The sequence below is a fragment of the Lactuca sativa genome, chromosome 5 (genome assembly GCF_002870075.4).
Source record: "Lactuca sativa cultivar Salinas chromosome 5, Lsat_Salinas_v11, whole genome shotgun sequence".
In the NCBI taxonomy this organism is placed as follows: Eukaryota; Viridiplantae; Streptophyta; class Magnoliopsida; order Asterales; family Asteraceae; genus Lactuca; species Lactuca sativa.
Genome location: NC_056627.2, coordinates 362,372,099 through 362,390,099, shown reverse-complemented (window position 1 = coordinate 362,390,099; position 18,001 = coordinate 362,372,099). Strand labels below are relative to the sequence as shown.

At 41.5% G+C, this 18,001-nt stretch overlaps 3 non-coding genes across 3 annotated transcripts; all 3 read left to right on the top strand.

Annotated features, from left to right (window-relative positions):
• Positions 1-2,368: 2,368 nt before the first annotated feature.
• Positions 2,369-2,475, top strand: LOC128126498 (small nucleolar RNA R71). Its single transcript, XR_008224494.1, has one exon. It is a non-coding gene; the product is annotated as a small nucleolar RNA R71 (small nucleolar RNA).
• Positions 2,476-8,577: 6,102 nt separating this feature from the next.
• On the top strand, positions 8,578-8,684 carry LOC128126493 (small nucleolar RNA R71). Its single transcript, XR_008224488.1, has one exon. It is a non-coding gene; the product is annotated as a small nucleolar RNA R71 (small nucleolar RNA).
• A 6,110-nt stretch (positions 8,685-14,794) lies between these two features.
• On the top strand, positions 14,795-14,901 carry LOC128126494 (small nucleolar RNA R71). The gene has a single exon (XR_008224489.1). It is a non-coding gene; the product is annotated as a small nucleolar RNA R71 (small nucleolar RNA).
• Positions 14,902-18,001: the final 3,100 nt, after the last annotated feature.

Sequence of the window (18,001 nt, the reverse complement as noted above, 5' to 3'; positions counted from 1 at the left end):
GGTTATAATGTTTCTGTTTGTGCGGGAGTCTCCAAGTGGGGAATGAGATTTCTCGGTCAAAGGGTTTTAAGCAATTGGTCCCCCCCCCCCCCCCCCCTGATTTTTAAAGGCCACGACGTGGCTGGCTATGCCCACGTCGTGGAAACTACCAGATGCAAAACTTTAATAAAGTTTATCATATTAACTAATTTCTTTGCATATCATTCATTATTTAAAGTTCCCTACAGCTAATTCTCTACTAATTACCGGTTTTTAGATGATGAATTGATGTCTTTCCTAATTAAAAAGAAAAAAATTTAAAAAAAAATGCAAACCAAACTCGGGTTGCCTCCCGAGAAGCGCTTCTTTTTCTTGGATTCTTGAGCTGGACTCCGTGCCTTCTACGTTGAATCTTCGGAAGAGTCTACCACCAGGATCTTTTGTTCTTTGAACCGCCGTTTGTAAGCTTGAACTCTCCTTTTGTACGCCTTCTTTGAATTCTCCTTTTAGCTTTTCCATCTTCTTCAAGCTTGCGTTTTGTGCCCTTCGTTTGTTCCTTGCACTCCATAGCATTCTCTTCTTCTTTCACCACTGACCTTGTTACTCTTGAAGTGACTTCCTCTTCATCACTTGTCATTTCATCGTCCTCTTCGCTCACCCAAGAAGGCGGGCTCTTGTAAGCTATGACTTCAATTACATACAGAACAGATGCCCTTGGTTTGGTCCTCTTGACTTGATGAACTGCCTTTATCTCTTCTTCCATAAGCTTTTCCAGTTCTTCTAGTTCATTCTCTTCATTAATTGTGAACGCCTCTTCTTTATCTTCTTGAAAGTCATCTTTTATCCCAAAGACTTCTTGTTCATCTCCAACCCTCAAAGTAATCTTGGACTCGCGGATATCTACTAGGGCTCCACAGTGTTAAGCAATGGCCTGCCAAGGATTATTGGAACATCCGGATCTTCTTTCATGTCCAAGACTATAAAGTCTATTGGAAAAACAAATTTTCCAATTTTTACCAAAATATCTTCCACGATGCCACAGGGTTGTGTCACCGAACGATTTGTCATGTGAATCTTCATTTTCGTAGCCTTTATCTTCTGAATCTCCAATTTTTGATAAAATGAAAAATGCATTAGATTAATGCTAGCCCCAGAATCGGCTAAAGCATTAACCTTCATTTTGTTCCCAAACTCACATGGAAGAGTGAGGCGTCCAGGATCCTCCATCTTTTCTGGTGTTACTCCCAACACAGCTTTTGAAGTTTGTTCACTTAGAATCACTGTAGACTGCTTCTTTAATTGCCTTCGTGTATCTATTAAGTCTTGTAGTAATTTCTGGTTCTCGGGGTCTTTGGATAAAGACTCGACAAAGGGGGTATTGATTGGGATCCCCTTCACATGCTTTACGAACTCTAAATGTTCCTTCTCCAGTTGACTAAGTGCTGCTCGGGTGGGAAATGGCAGAGGTGGATGATAAGTTGGACTGGGCTCAAAGGATTTTTGATCAGACTTGTGCCACGTCGTGGCCAGAGGAGTGCCACGTCATGGCGAGTCTGGTTCAACACTTTCTCCATTTTCGATCCTTGATTTCTTGGGCTGCTGCGGTTCTTCTTTCAACGGCTCCAGGAACTCAGATATTGCATCTTCTTCATTGTCGATGGCCATTACGTGAGATTGGGCCTTTACTTCGGGATTCTTCGGGGACAATTTTTCATGAACTAAAGTGGCTAGTTGACCAAATTGTACTTGAAGGTTATGGATGGAGGCTTGCTGGTTCTTTATCAATGTTTGTTGTTCCATGATAGCGGAATCAGTGGCATCGTGTCTCTTTTCTGAATCCTCCATAAACTTCATCAAAATGGTCTCTAGGTCCGGTTTCTTCTCGGCCGGCGACTGCTCCTTTTGATATAGGCCTCGACCTGTCTGCCTATATTTCTCTTCTTTTTGCCTCCTATACTCTTCATATGGCAGCCACTCCTTCTTTGGTTTCCTCCAGTCCTCATCAAATTTATCCCCACTAGTATAGCACACTTGAGCTCTTCTGTTCCCAAACTCATCTATATTGCAGTCCTTGGTCAAGTGTGGACCACTGCATCTCTCGTACCCCACTCTTATGGCATGTATCGACTGGTCCATTTGTGTTATCCTGCGATCCATGTTATTCAGCATGGCCATGACAGCTGCAATTTCTTCAGTTTGGGACCCACCACCGCCTTTGATTCCATCTTGTCTTGGGTTGTGGTATTCGCGAGAGTGTTTTGCGAATTCTTCAATTAGCTCCTTAACCTCCCTTGGATTTTTCTTTGTCAACGGTCCTTGAGAATCAAGGAGTTGTCTTGTCATCACATTGACCCCATCATAAAAGATTGACATCTCTTGCTGCACATTTAGGTCATGTTGAGGGAAATTTCTGAGCAAGCCCTTTTACCTTTCCCATGCTTCGTATAGTGACTCCACCGGCTGTTGCTCAAAGTTGGCTATTGCCTTCTTGAGTTTGGATATCTTGGATGGCGGGCAAAACTGGTCCAGAAATTGCTCACGCATTTGAGCCAAAGTGGTGATTGTACCCGGAGCGAGTGCTTTCAACCACTCTTAGCAGCTCCTTTGAAAGTAATGGGAAGCATCCTAAGCAAGACTGTGTTTTTGTTGACATTTGGGACACTGAAGTAATCCGCAATGTCATTGACTTCATCTAGATGCTTAAAAGCATCCTCATGATCTTTCCCGAAAAATGGGATGTCCTTCAGTGCGGTCAGTATGTGTCCCTTCAGCTCGAATGTGGCAGTGGCAGGTATTGCGGGTTGGACCAAACCGGGACCCATATCCTCTCGGATCCGCTTCTTGTAAGCTCACATGGACATTTCTTCAATCGCTGCCATCTCGTTCCTTGGCTCGTTTCGGGTTCGTTTGTGTGTTCTTCAAATTCTGGCTCGGTCTCGCTTTCGGACTCGGTCTGGACGGGTGTATGATCCAAATGCTCAAGATTGCTCTTGTGCTTCGCTGATGAACTTGACTCTCCTGTCTTCTTTCCCGACTTCCTAGAAAAGGCTGACTTCAATTCCTACAAGGGCGTCTTTTTCTTGTGAAGTGCAGACTCAGGATCTTCCAGTGGTGCCACCAAGTGTGTGTTTGAGCTTCTGGTCATGAACTCCTGCAACTTGCTAAACTAAAAACGTAAAACTGAACTAAAATAAGAAAGACTAACTTCAACTAAAAAAAATATAGTTTTTAACTGTCCACGTCGTGGCCAGAGTAGTGCCACGTCGTGGACTCTGTGAATAACAGAAAAAATTATTTTGCTGAAAAATTAACTTTTTGTGGGTTTTTACTCCACAAGAAGGATCGATCAATTTAATGCAAATAAATAAGCTAAAAACTAAGCCGTTCCCCAGAAACGGCGCCAAAAACTTGATGTGCACGAAAGTACTCACTAATTTTAATATTTATAACCTAACAAACATAACGAACTATGCACTTATAGGCAGTGTACCTAGTCAGATTACAGTATAGCTTGGGTAAGTTGGGTGTCGATCACAGGGAACGGTGTTCTAATTAATTTACTTACTATTAAATTAACCTAATTTATTAACAAGTTTAATAAGGGGTTTTTATCTGGTTTTACAAGATCAGATGAACTTAATTCAAAATGAAAACACACTCTTGTTTAGTTTTGAATCCACTTTTCCCTTATGGCTAGCTAATGATTACAGATTATTAAGTTGGTTTTTAGTTGTATTAGTAATTTAGTTCTATCTTACCAATAACTAACTAATTCATGTCAAACCATGTATGTTCACACATAATTAAACACAGAACTAATTATGAATGTAAATATGCTATGTAAGATTTGTTGTATAAACGCAATTATGGTCACAATACACGTTCTCTAGCACATCTAAGCTTTATTTATTCTAATTGCTAACTAAGATTGGTCAATCCTAGCTCTAACAATTCAATGTTCACTAAATTATTAGGTAAACAGGTTCATGCAGTTTAATGATCACTAAGCTACACAGAACATGCAATCAAGCAAATAGATAAACAAATAATAGCATGCTAGGTTATACAAATCAAACACAAGCAATTTCTTTACCAACTAAATTCAATCCATAAACATATAACTATTCATAAGTTCAAAGCTTCATCTAGCTAAACAAGAGTTGCTAGATTCAGCTGCTTATCATAGCAGATAAATCAACACAACTAAAACTAATGAAAGACATGTTCTTATATAACTAAAATATAAACCTTTACTTCTTTTGGTGTTGAAAACCCTCTTCCAGAACCTTTCTTTCGTTCTTATTCGTCTCCTGGAACTCTTTTTCTTCTGCCAAAAGCCTCCCTTTTCGTAATAATCAGGAGGACTTATATAATCCTCAAAAAACCCGCGCCACGTCGTGGCCAGATGTGCCACGTCGTCGGCTTCAAGCAATCCGTATCCTTCAAGGAAATCCTCCGCGTCGCGATGCTTATCTTCTGGAACACCCATGCCACGTCGTGGGCTTCATCGCCACGTCGTGAATTTAGTTCTTATCATGAATTTATTATTTTCTTGTCTTCCAAGCCTCCCATGTTCCCCATTTTGTCACCTTTGGTCCCTTTCTTCGAAAATCCTTTGTATTGACTGAAAATAACAATTTAAACTCATAAGTATCATTATTCTAAACATATTATCAATTTATTAATAAAAATGTACTTAAATACTGCCTAAAAATAAGTGTAAATATGGAAATATCAATTATCCAAATATGTTCCTACCCGACTTTGAAAAGGGTCGGTGGGCACTCCCTGCACATACTACGAAGCAGCAAGCTCTCGCTCGACTTCACCTCTAGCCGTACATTCCGACGTCGCGGTCTGGCTGCTGGTTGCTGTCCCAGCTGTACCTCCTCCTGCTCGTCATCTATCGGCGGTATAACAAAACGACCCCCGATATTCACCACCGCTCGCATCACATCCAAGACATGAATGGTCAAGTCTGTGTCCGGGAATCGAGTAAGATTCCTCACAAAGTCATGGGTCAAAATATGATATGACCTAGCCAGGCGAGTAACCAAATGCCCCCCAGTAATCGGGCTCCCAGGCCTAGAATTGGCCGCTTTCTTTCCCATAAACCTCGCCAACATATAAGGTAAATCACAGCAAACTCCCGGGGTAATAAGAGTCCATAAATAAAACAGATTCTGAATGGGGACCTTATCACCATGATGCTTGTGATTTATTGAAAAAGTGATAAGACGGTGCAAAAATCGGAAAACAGGATTCCGAATTTGTGACTCACTCGAGTCACGAGTGTTGTACTCATGGTTAGAAATTCCCAGCCAAAACTGCACATCCAAAGTACCCGGAGCAAAATCCCGCACACATCCAAGCAAGAAAGGGATAAAAAACAGAGATTGCGTCTCCACTTCCGTATAGAGCCCCATACGCCAAGCAAATTCCCGAAGACTACACTCACGATATACACCCCCCAAACGAAACACAAGTGTCCGGTTGTAGGTGACATCAAGGGTGCGTTCCTCGAAGCATACGGTAGAGAAAAACTCTACCGACAATTCCCGGTACATGGGTTCTTAAATGGCGAATAAATTCCTCCACCCGTGACAAGTGAAAGAAAATTGGTCCCCTTCATAAGTCTTCGACCAATAGCGTGTTAACTCTGCGACCATTCCCACTCCACCAAGCCATCCCCAATCGATAATTGGAGCTATTGCAAACTCCCTATTATATAACCATCCAAGCCGATTCTCGTAGGTAGTTAGCAACGGTCGGGGAATGTTTTGAGGAAACTGGTATAAGGGATGTATGCTTGCTACATCTATCGGGTTTTCCTCCTGCGGAACAGCTCGTCGTGGTCCCATTTCTATATACACAAGCAAACCAAAGCAGCAAACAACCAACACATTAAAACATATTAAATGGGTCTGCCAGAAGTCACGACGTGGCCAGGCTATGCCACGTCGTGGGCCGCATCGCAAACAGATTCTGAATCGGTCTTTTTACAAGCGATTTCTACAAAAAATAGTGCATGGGGTTTGTTCCTATGGACATTTAAATGACATGCAATCTAAAATCAGCCACTAGATTCAACCAATTTCGTGAATAATACAAACCCTAACCATGAAAACTTGAAATTGGAAGAATTACTACAAAATAATGAGTAAAACACGTACCAAATAGATTAATTGGCAAGATCTTGCAAGGAAATTGGAAGTAGAATAAGAAATTGGCTGTGGGGTTATAATGTTTATGTTTGTGCGGGAGTCTCCAAGTGGGGAATGAGATTTCTCGGTCAAAGGGTTTTAAGCAATTGGTCCCCCCCCCCCTGATTTTTAAAGGCCACGACGTGGCTGGCTATGCCCACGTCGTGGAAACTACCAGATGCAAAACTTTAATAAAGTTTATCATATTAACTAATTTCTTTGCATATCATTCATTATTAAAAGTTCCCTACAGCTAATTCTCTACTAATTACCGGTTTTTAGATGATGAATTGATGTCTTTCCTAATTAAAAAGAAAAAAATTTAAAAAAAAAATGCAAACCAAACTCGGGTTGCCTCCCGAGAAGCGCTTCTTTTTCTTGGATTCTTGAGCTGGACTCCGTGCCTTCTACGTTGAATCTTCGGAAGAGTCTACCACCAGGATCTTTTGTTCTTTGAACCGCCGTTTGTAAGCTTGAACTCTCCTTTTGTACGCCTTCTTTGAATTCTCCTTTTAGCTTTTCCATCTTCTTCAAGCTTGCGTTTTGTGCCCTTCGTTTGTTCCTTGCACTCCATAGCATTCTCTTCTTCTTTCACCACTGACCTTGTTACTCTTGAAGTGACTTCCTCTTCGTCACTTGTCATTTCATCGTCCTCTTCGCTCACCCAAGAAGGCGGGCTCTTGTAAGCTATGACTTCAATTACATACAGAACAGATGCCCTTGGTTTGGTCCTCTTGACTTGATGAACTGCCTTTATCTCTTCTTCCATAAGCTTTTCCAGTTCTTCTAGTTCATTCTCTTCATTAATTGTGAACGCCTCTTCTTTATCTTCTTGAAAGTCATCTTTTATCCCAAAGACTTCTTGTTCATCTCCAACCCTCAAAGTAATCTTGGACTCGTGGATATCTACTAGGGCTCCAGCAGTGTTAAGCAATGGCCTGCCAAGGATTATTGGAACATCCGGATCTTCTTTCATGTCCAAGACTATAAAGTCTATTGGAAAAACAAATTTTCCAATTTTTACCAAAATATCTTCCACGATGCCGCAGGGTTGTGTCACCGAACGATTTGTCATGTGAATCTTCATTTTCGTAGCCTTTATCTTCTGAATCTCCAATTTTTGATAAAATGAAAAAGGCATTAGATTAATGCTAGCCCCAGAATCGGCTAAAGCATTAACCTTCATTTTGTTCCCAAACTCACATGGAAGAGTGAGGCGTCCAGGATCCCCCATATTTTCTGGTGTTTCTCCCAACACAGCTTTTGAAGTTTGTTCACTTAGAATCATTATAGACTGCTTCTTTAATTGCCTTCGTGTATCTATTAAGTCTTGTAGTAATTTCTGGTTCTCGGGGTCTTTGGATAAAGACTCGACAAAGGTGGTATTAATTGGGATCCCCTTCACATGCTTTACGAACTCTAAATGTTCCTTCTCCAGTTGACTAAGTGCTGCTCGGGTGGGAAATGGCAGAGGTGGATGATAAGTTAGACTGGGCTCAAAGGATTTTTGATCAGACTTGCGCCACGTCGTGGCCAAAGGAGTGCCACGTCATGGCGAATCTGGTTCAACACTTTCTCCATTTTTGATCCTTGATTTCTTGGGCTGCTGCGGTTCTTCTTTCAACGCCTCTAGGAACTCAGATATTGCATCTTCTTCAGTGTCGATGGCCATTACGTGAGATTGGGCCTTTACTTCGGGATTCTTCGGGGACAATTTTTCATGAACTAAAGTGGCTAGTTGACCAAATTGTACTTCAAGGTTATGGATGGAGGCTTGCTGGTTCTTTATCAATGTTTGTTGTTCCATGATAGCGGAATCAGTGGCATCGTGTCTCTTTTCTGAAGCCTCCATAACTTCATCAAAATGGTCTCTAGGTCCGGTTTCTTCTCGGCCGGCGACTGCTCCTTTTGATATAGGCCTCAACCTGTCTGCCTATATTTCTCTTCTTTTTGCCTCCTATAATCTTCATATGGCAGCCACTCCTTCTTTGGTTTCCTCCAGTCCTCATCAAATTTATCCCCACTAGTATAGCACACTTGAGCTCTTCTGTTCCCAAACTCATCTATATTGCAGTCCTTGGTCAAGTGTGGACCACTGCATCTCTCGCACCCCACTCTTATGGCATGTATCGACTGGTCCATTTGTGTTATCCTGCGATCCATGTTATTCAGCATGGCCATGACAGCTGCAATTTCTTCAGTTTGGGACCCACCACCGCCTTTGATTCCATCTTGCCTTGGGTTGTGGTATTCGCGAGAGTGTTTCGCGAATTCTTCAATTAGCTCCTTAACCTCCCTTGGATTTTTCTTTGTCAACGGTCCTTGAGAATCAAGGAGTTGTCTTGTCATCACATTGACCCCATCATAAAAGATTGACATCTCTTGCTGCACATTTAGGTCATGTTGAGGGCAATTTCTGAGCAAGCCCTTGTACCTTTCCCATGCTTCGTATAGTGACTCCCCCGGCTGTTGCTCAAAGTTGGCTATTGCCTTCTTGAGTTTGGATATCTTGGATGGCGGGCAAAACTGGTCCAGAAATTGCTCACGCATTTGAGCCAAAGTGGTGATTGTACCCGGAGCGAGTGCTTTCAACCACTCCTTAGCAGCTCCTTTGAAAGTAATGGGAAGCATCCTAAGCAAGACCGTGTTTCTGTTGACATTTGGGACATTGAAGTAATCCGCAATGTCATTGACTTCATCTAGATGCTTAAAAGCATCCTCATGATCTTTCCCGAAAAATGGGATGTCCTTCAGTGAGTCAGTATGTGTCCCTTCAGCTCGAATGTGGCAGTGGCAGGTATTGCGGGTTGGACTAAACCGGGAACCATATCCTCTCGGATCCGCTTCTTGTAAGCTCCCATGGACATTTCTTCAATCGCTGCCATCTCGTTCCTTGGCTTGTTCTCGGGTTCGTTTGTGTGTTCTTCAAATTCTGGCTCGGTCTCGCTTTCGAACTCGGTCTGGACGGGTGTATGATCCAAATGCTCAAGATTGCTCTTGTGCTTCGCTGATGAACTTGACTCTCCTGTCTTCTTTCCCGACTTCCTAGAAAAGGCTGACTTCAATTCCTGCAAGGGCGTCTTTTTCTTGTAAAGTGCAGACTCAGGATCTTCCAGTGGTGCCACCAAGTGTGTGTTTGAGCATCTGGTCATGAACTCCTGCAACTTGCTAAACTAAAAACGTAAAACTGAACTAAAATAAGAAAGACTAACTTCAACTAAAAAAAATATAGTTTTTAACTGTCCACGTCGTGGCCAGAGTAGTGCCACGTCGTGGACTCTGTGAATAACAGAAAAAATTATTTTGCTGAAAAATTAACTTTTTGTGGGTTTTTACTCCACAAGAAGGATCGATCAATTTAATGCAAATAAATAAGCTAAAAACTAAGCCGTTCCCCAGAAACGGCGCCAAAAACTTGATGTGCACGAAAGTACTCACTAATTTAAATATTTATAACCTAACAAACTTAACGAACTATGCACTTATAGGCAGTGTACCTAGTCAGATTACAGTATAGCTTGGGTAAGCCGGGTGTCGATCACAGGGAACGGTGTTCTAATTAATTTACTTACTATTAAATTAACCTAATTTATTAACAAGTTTAATAAGGGGTTTTTATCTGGTTTTACAAGATCAGATGAACTTAATTCAAAATGAAAACACACTCTTGTTTAGTTTTGAATCCACTTTTCCCTTATGGCTAGCTAATGATTACGGATTATTAAGTTGGTTTTTAGTTGTATTAGTAATTTAGTTCTATCTTACCAATAACTAACTAATTCATGTCAAACCATGTATGTTCACACATAATTAAACACAAAACTAATTATGAATGTAAATATGCTATGTAAGATTTGTTGTATAAACGCAATTATGGTCACAATACACGTTCTCTAGCACATCTAAGCTTTATTTATTCTAATTGCTAACTAAGATTGGTCAATCCTAGCTCTAACAATTCAATGTTCACTAAATTATTAGGTAAACAGGTTCATGCAGTTTAATGATCACTAAGCTACACAGAACATGCAATCAAGCAAATAGATAAACAAATAATAGCATGCTAGGTTATACAAATCAAACACAAGCAATTTCTTTACCAACTAAATTCAATCCATAAACATATAACTATTCATAAGTTCAAAGCTTCATCTAGCTAAACAAGAGTAGCTAGATTCAGCTGCTCATCATAGCAGATAAATCAACACAACTAAAACTAATGAAAGACATGTTCTTATATAACTAAAATATAAACCTTTACTTCTTTTGGTGTTGAAAACCCCCTTCCAGAACCTTCCTTTCGTTCTTATTCGTCTCCTGGAACTCTTTTTCTTCTGCCAAAAGCCTCCCTTTTCGTAATAATCAGGAGGACTTATATAATCCTCAAAAACCCCGCGCCACGTCGTGGCCAGATGTGCCACGTCGTCGGCTTCAAGCAATCCGTATCCTTCAAGGAAATCCTCCGCGTCGCGATGCTTATCTTCTGGAACACCCATGCCACGTCGTGGGCTTCATCGCCACGTCGTGAATTTAGTTCTTATCGTGAATTTATTATTTTCTTGTCTTCCAAGCCTCCCATGTTCCCCATTTTGTCACCTTTGGTCGCTTTCTTCGAAAATCCTTTGTATTGACTGAAAATAACAATTTAAACTCATAAGTATCATTATTCTAAACATATTATCAATTTATTAATAAAAATGTACTTAAATACTGCCTAAAAATAAGTGTAAATATGGAAATATCAATTATCCAAATATGTTCCTACCCGACTTTGAAAAGGGTCGGTGGGCACTCCCTGCACATACTGCGAAGCAGCAAGCTCTCGCTCGACTTCACCTCTAGCCGTACATTCCGACGTCGCGGTCTGGCTGCTGGTTGCTGTCCCAGCTGTACCTCCTCCTGCTCGTCATCTATCGGCGGTATAACAAAACGACCCCCGATATTCACCACCGCTCGCATCACATCCAAGACATGAATGGTCAAGTCTGTGTCCGGGAACCGAGTAAGATTCATCACAAAGTCATGGGTCAAAATATGATATGACCTAGCCAGGCGAGTAACCAAATGCCCCCCAGTAATCGGGCTCCCAGGCCTAGAATTGGCCGCTTTCTTTCCCATAAACCTCGCCAACATATAAGGTAAATCACAGCAAACTCCCGGGGTAATAAGAGTCCATAAATAAAACAGATTCTGAATGGGGACCTTATCACCATGATGCTTGTGATTTATTGAAAAGGTGATAAGACGGTGCAAAAATCGGAAAACAGGATTCCGAATTTGTGACTCACTCGAGTCACGAGTGTTGTACTCATGGTTAGAAATTCCCAGCCAAAACTGCACATCCAAAGTACCCGGAGCAAAATCCCGCACACATCCAAGCAAGAAAGGGATAAAAAACAGAGATTGCGTCTCCACTTCCGTATAGAGCCCCATACGCCAAGCAAATTCCCGAAGACTACACTCACGATATACACCCCCCAAACGAAACACAAGTGCCCGGTTGTAGGTGACATCAAGGGTGCGTTCCTCGAAGCATACGGTAGAGAAAAACTCTACCGACAATTCCCGGTACATGGGTTCTTAAATGGCGAATAAATTCCTCCACCCGTGACAAGTGAAAGAAAATTGGTCCCCTTCATAAGTCTTCGACCAATAGCGTGTTAACTCTGCGACCATTCCCACTCCACCAAGCCATCCCCAATCGATAATTGGAGCTATTGCAAACTCCCTATTATATAACCATCCAAGCCGATTCTCGTAGGTAGTTAGCAACGGTCGGGGAATGTTTTGAGGAAACTGGTATAAGGGATGTATGCTTGCTACATCTATCGGGTTTTCCTCCTGCGGAACAGCTCGTCGTGGTCCCATTTCTATATACACAAGCAAACCAAAGCAGCAAACAACCAACACATTAAAACATATTAAATGGGTCTGCCAGAAGTCACGACGTGGCCAGGCTATGCCACGTTGTGGGCCGCATCGCAAACAGATTCTGAATCGGTCTTTTTACAAGCGATTTCTACAAAAAATAGTGCTTGGGGTTTGTTCCTATGGACATTTAAATGACATGCAATCTAAAATCAGCCACTAGATTCAACCAATTTCGTGAATAATACAAACCCTAACCATGAAAACTTGAAATTGGAAGAATTACTACAAAATAATGAGTAAAACACGTACCAAATAGATTAATTGGCAAGATCTTGCAAGGAAATTGGAAGTAGAATAAGAAATTGGCTGTGGGGTTATAATGTTTCTGTTTGTGCGGGAGTCTCCAAGTGGGGAATGAGATTTCTCGGTCAAAGGGTTTTAAGCAATTGGTCCACCCCCCCCCCCCCTGGTTTTTAAAGGCCACGACGTGGCTGGCTATGCCCACGTCGTGGAAACTACCAGATGCAAAACTTTAATAAAGTTTATCATATTAACTAATTTCTTTGCATATCATTCATTATTTAAAGTTCCCTACAGCTAATTCTCTACTAATTACCGGTTTTTAGATGATGAATTGATGTCTTTCCTAATTAAAAAGAAAAAAATTTAAAAAAAAAATGCAAACCAAATTCGGGTTGCCTCCCGAGAAGCGCTTCTTTTTCTTGGAGTCTTGAGCTGGACTCCGTGCCTTCTACGTTGAATCTTCGGAAGAGTCTACCACCAGGATCTTTTGTTCTCTGAACCGTCGTTTGTAAGCTTGAACTCTCCTTTTGTACGCCTTCTTTGAATTCTCCTTTTTAGCTTTTCCATCTTCTTCAAGCTTGCGTTTTGTGCCCTTCGTTTGTTCCTTGCACTCCATAGCATTCTCTTCTTCTTTCACCACTGACCTTGTTACTCTTGAAGTGACTTCCTCTTCATCACTTGTCATTTCCTCGTCCTCTTCGCTCACCCAAGAAGGCGGGCTCTTGTAAGCTATGACTTCAATTACATACAGAACAGATGCCCTTGGTTTGGTCCTCTTGACTTGATGAACTGCCTTTATCTCTTCTTCCATAAGCTTTTCCAATTCTTCTAGTTCATTCTCTTCATTAATTGTGAACGCCTCTTCTTTATCTACTTGAAAGTCATTTTTTATCCCAAAGACTTCTTGTTCATCTCCAACCCTCAAAGTGAGCTTGGACTCGCGGATATCTACTAGGGCTCCAGCAGTGTTAAGCAATGGCCTGCCAAGGATTATTGGAACATCCGGATCTTCTTTCATGTCCAAGACTATAAAGTCTATTGGAAAAACAAATTTTCCAATTTTTACCAAAATATCTTCCACGATACCGCAGGGTTGTGTCACCGAACGATTTGTCATGTGAATCTTCATTTTCGTAGCCTTTATCTTCTGAATCTCCAATTTTTGATAAAATGAAAAAGGCATTAGATTAATGCTAGCCCCAGAATCGGCTAAAGCATTAACCTTCATTTTGTTCCCAAACTCACATGGAAGAGTGAGGCGTCCAGGATCCCCCATCTTTTCTGGTGTTTCTCCCAACACAGCTTTTGAAGTTTGTTCACTTAGAATCACTGTAGACTGCTTCTTTAATTGCCTTCGTGTATCTATTAAGTCTTGTAGTAATTTCTGGTTCTCGGGGTCTTTGGATAAAGACTCGACAAAGGGGGTATTAATGGGGATCCCCTTCACATGCTTTACGAACTCTAAATGTTCCTTCTCCAGTTGACTAAGTGCTGCTCGGGTGGGAAATGGCAGAGGTGGATGATAAGTTGGACTGGGCTCAAAGGATTTTTGATCAGACTTGCGCCACGTCGTGGCCAGAGGAGTGCCACGTCATGGCGAGTCTGGTTCAACACTTTCTCCATTTTCGATCCTTGATTTCTTGGGCTGCTGCGGTTCTTCTTTCAACGCCTCTAGGAACTCAGATATTGCATCTTCTTCAGTGTCGATGGCCATTACGTGAGATTGGGCCTTTACTTCGGGATTCTTCGGGGACAATTTTTCATGAACTAAAGTGGCTAGTTGACCAAATTGTACTTCAAGGTTATGGATGGAGGCTTGCTGGTTCTTTATCAATGTTTGTTGTTCCATGATAGCGGAATCAGTGGCATCGTGTCTCTTTTCTGAAGCCTCCATAAACTTCATCAAAATGGTCTCTAGGTCCGGTTTCTTCTCGGCCGGCGACTGCTCCTTTTGATATAGGCCTCGACCTGTCTGCCTATATTTCTCTTCTTTTTGCCTCCTATACTCTTCATATGGCAGCCACTCCTTCTTTGGTTTCCTCCAGTCCTCATCAAATTTATCCCCACTAGTATAGCACACTTGAGCTCTTCTGTTCCCAAACTCATCTATATTGCAGTCCTTGGTCAAGTGTGGACCACTGCATCGCTCGCACCCCACTCTTATGGCATGTATCGACTGGTCCATTTGTGTTATCCTGTGATCCATGTTATTCAGCATGGCCATGACAGCTGCAATTTCTTCAATTTGGGACCCACCACCGCCTTTGATTCCATCTTGCCTTGGGTTGTGGTATTCGCGAGAGTGTTTCGCGAATTCTTCAATTAGCTCCTTAACCTCCCTTGGATTTTTCTTTGTCAACGGTCCTTGAGAATCAAGGAGTTGTCTTGTCATCACATTGACCCCATCATAAAAGATTGACATCTCTTGCTGCACATTTAGGTCATGTTGAGGGAAATTTCTGAGCAAGCCCTTGTACCTTTCCCATGCTTCGTATAGTGACTCCCCCGGCTGTTGCTCAAAGTTGGCTATTGCCTTCTTGAGTTTGGATATCTTGGATGGCGGGCAAAACTGGTCCAGAAATTGCTCACGCATTTGAGCCAAAGTGGTGATTGTACCCGGAGCGAGTGCTTTCAACCACTCCTTAGCAGCTCCTTTGAAAGTAATGGGAAGCATCCTAAGCAAGACTATGTTTCTGTTGACATTTGGGACATTGAAGTAATCCGCAATGTCATTGACTTCATCTAGATGCTTAAAAGCATCCTCATGATCTTTCCCGAAAAATGGGATGTCCTTCAGTGCGGTCAGTATGTGTCCCTTCAGCTCGAATGTGGCAGTGGCAGGTATTGCGGGTTGGACTAAACCGGGACCCATATCCTCTCGGATCCGCTTCTTGTAAGCTCCCATGGACATTTCTTCGATCGCTGCCATCTCGTTCCTTGGCTCGTTCTCGGGTTTGTTTGTGTGTTCTTCAAATTTTGGCTCGGTCTCGCTTTCGGACTCGGTCTGGACGGGTGTATGATCCAAATGCTCAAGATTGCTCTTGTGCTTCGCTGATGAACTTGACTCTCCTGTCTTCTTTCCCGACTTCCTAGAAAAGGCTGACTTCAATTCCTGCAAGGGCGTCTTTTTCTTGTGAAGTGCAGACTCAGGATCTTCCAATGGTGCCACCAAGTGTGTGTTTGAGCTTCTGGTCATGAACTCCTGCAACTTGCTAAACTAAAAACGTAAAACTGAACTAAAATAAGAAAGACTAACTTCAACTAAAAAAATATAGTTTTTAACTGTCCACGTCGTGGCCATAGTAGTGCCACGTCGTGGACTCTGTGAATAACAGAAAAAATTATTTTGCTAAAAAATTAACTTTTTGTGGGTTTTTACTCTACAAGAAGGATCGATCAATTTAATGCAAATAAATAAGCTAAAAACTAAGCCGTTCCCCAGAAACGGCGCCAAAAACTTGATGTGCACGAAAGTACTCATTAATTTTAATATTTATAACCTAACAAACATAACGAACTATGCACTTATAGGCAGTGTACCTAGTCAGATTACAGTATAGCTTGGGTAAGTCGGGTGTCGATCACAGGGAACGGTGTTCTAATTAATTTACTTACTATTAAATTAACCTAATTTATTAACAAGTTTAATAAGTGGTTTTTATCTGGTTTTACAAGATCAGATGAACTTAATTCAAAATGAAAACACACTCTTGTTTAGTTTTGAATCCACTTTTCCCTTATGGCTAGCTAATGATTACGGATTATTAAGTTGGTTTTTAGTTGTATTAGTAATTTAGTTCTATCTTACCAATAACTAACTAATTCATGTCAAACCATGTATGTTCACACATAATTAAACACAAAACTAATTATGAATGTAAATATGCTATGTAAGATTTGTTGTATAAACGCAATTATGGTCACAATACACGTTCTCTAGCACATCTAAGCTTTATTTATTCTAATTGCTAAGTAAGATTGGTCAATCCTAGCTCTAACAATTCAATGTTCACTAAATTATTAGGTAAACAGGTTCATGCAGTTTAATGATCACTAAGCTACACAGAACATGCAATCAAGCAAATAGATAAACAAATAATAGCATGCTAGGTTATACAAATCAAACACAAGCAATTTCTTTACCAACTAAATTCAATCCATAAACATATAACTATTCATAAGTTCAAAGCTTCATCTAGCTAAACAAGAGTAGCTAGATTCAGCTGCTCATCATAGCAGATAAATCAACACAACTAAAACTAATGAAAGACATGTTCTTATATAACTAAAATATAAACCTTTACTTCTTTTGGTGTTGAAAACCCTCTTCCAGAACCTTTCTTTCGTTCTTATTCGTCTCCTGGAACTCTTTTTCTTCTGCCAAAAGCCTCCCTTTTCGTAATAATCAGGAGGACTTATATAATCCTCAAAAAACCCGCGCCACGTCGTGGCCAGATGTGCCACGTCGTCGGCTTCAAGCAATCCGTATCCTTCAAGGAAATCCTCCGCGTCGCGATGCTTATCTTCTGGAACACCCATGCCACGTCGTGGGCTTCATCGCCATGTCGTGAATTTAGTTCTTATCATGAATTTATTATTTTCTTGTCTTCCAAGCCTCCCATGTTCCCCATTTTGTCACCTTTGGTCCCTTTCTTCGAAAATCCTTTGTATTGACTGAAAATAACAATTTAAACTCATAAGTATCATTATTCTAAACATATTATCAATTTATTAATAAAAATGTACTTAAATACTGCCTAAAAATAAGTGTAAATATGGAAATATCAATTATCCAAATATGTTCCTACCCGACTTTGAAAAGGGTCGGTGGGCACTCCCTGCACATACTACGAAGCAGCAAGCTCTCGCTCGACTTCACCTCTAGCCGTACATTCCGACGTCGCGGTCTGGCTGCTGGTTGCTGTCCCAGCTGTACCTCCTCCTGCTCGTCATCTATCGGCGGTATAACAAAACGACCCCCGATATTCACCACCGCTCGCATCACATCCAAGACATGAATGGTCAAGTCTGTGTCCGGGAATCGAGTAAGATTCCTCACAAAGTCATGGGTCAAAATATGATATGACCTAGCCAGGCGAGTAACCAAATGCCCCCCAGTAATCGGGCTCCCAGGCCTAGAATTGGCCGCTTTCTTTCCCATAAACCTCGCCAACATATAAGGTAAATCACAGCAAACTCCCGGGGTAATAAGAGTCCATAAATAAAACAGATTCTGAATGGGGACCTTATCACCATGATGCTTGTGATTTATTGAAAAAGTGATAAGACGGTGCAAAAATCGGAAAACAGGATTCCGAATTTGTGACTCACTCGAGTCACGAGTGTTGTACTCATGGTTAGAAATTCCCAGCCAAAACTGCACATCCAAAGTACCCGGAGCAAAATCCCGCACACATCCAAGCAAGAAAGGGATAAAAAACAGAGATTGCGTCTCCACTTCCGTATAGAGCCCCATACGCCAAGCAAATTCCCGAAGACTACACTCACGATATACACCCCCCAAACGAAACACAAGTGTCCGGTTGTAGGTGACATCAAGGGTGCGTTCCTCGAAGCATACGGTAGAGAAAAACTCTACCGACAATTCCCGGTACATGGGTTCTTAAATGGCGAATAAATTCCTC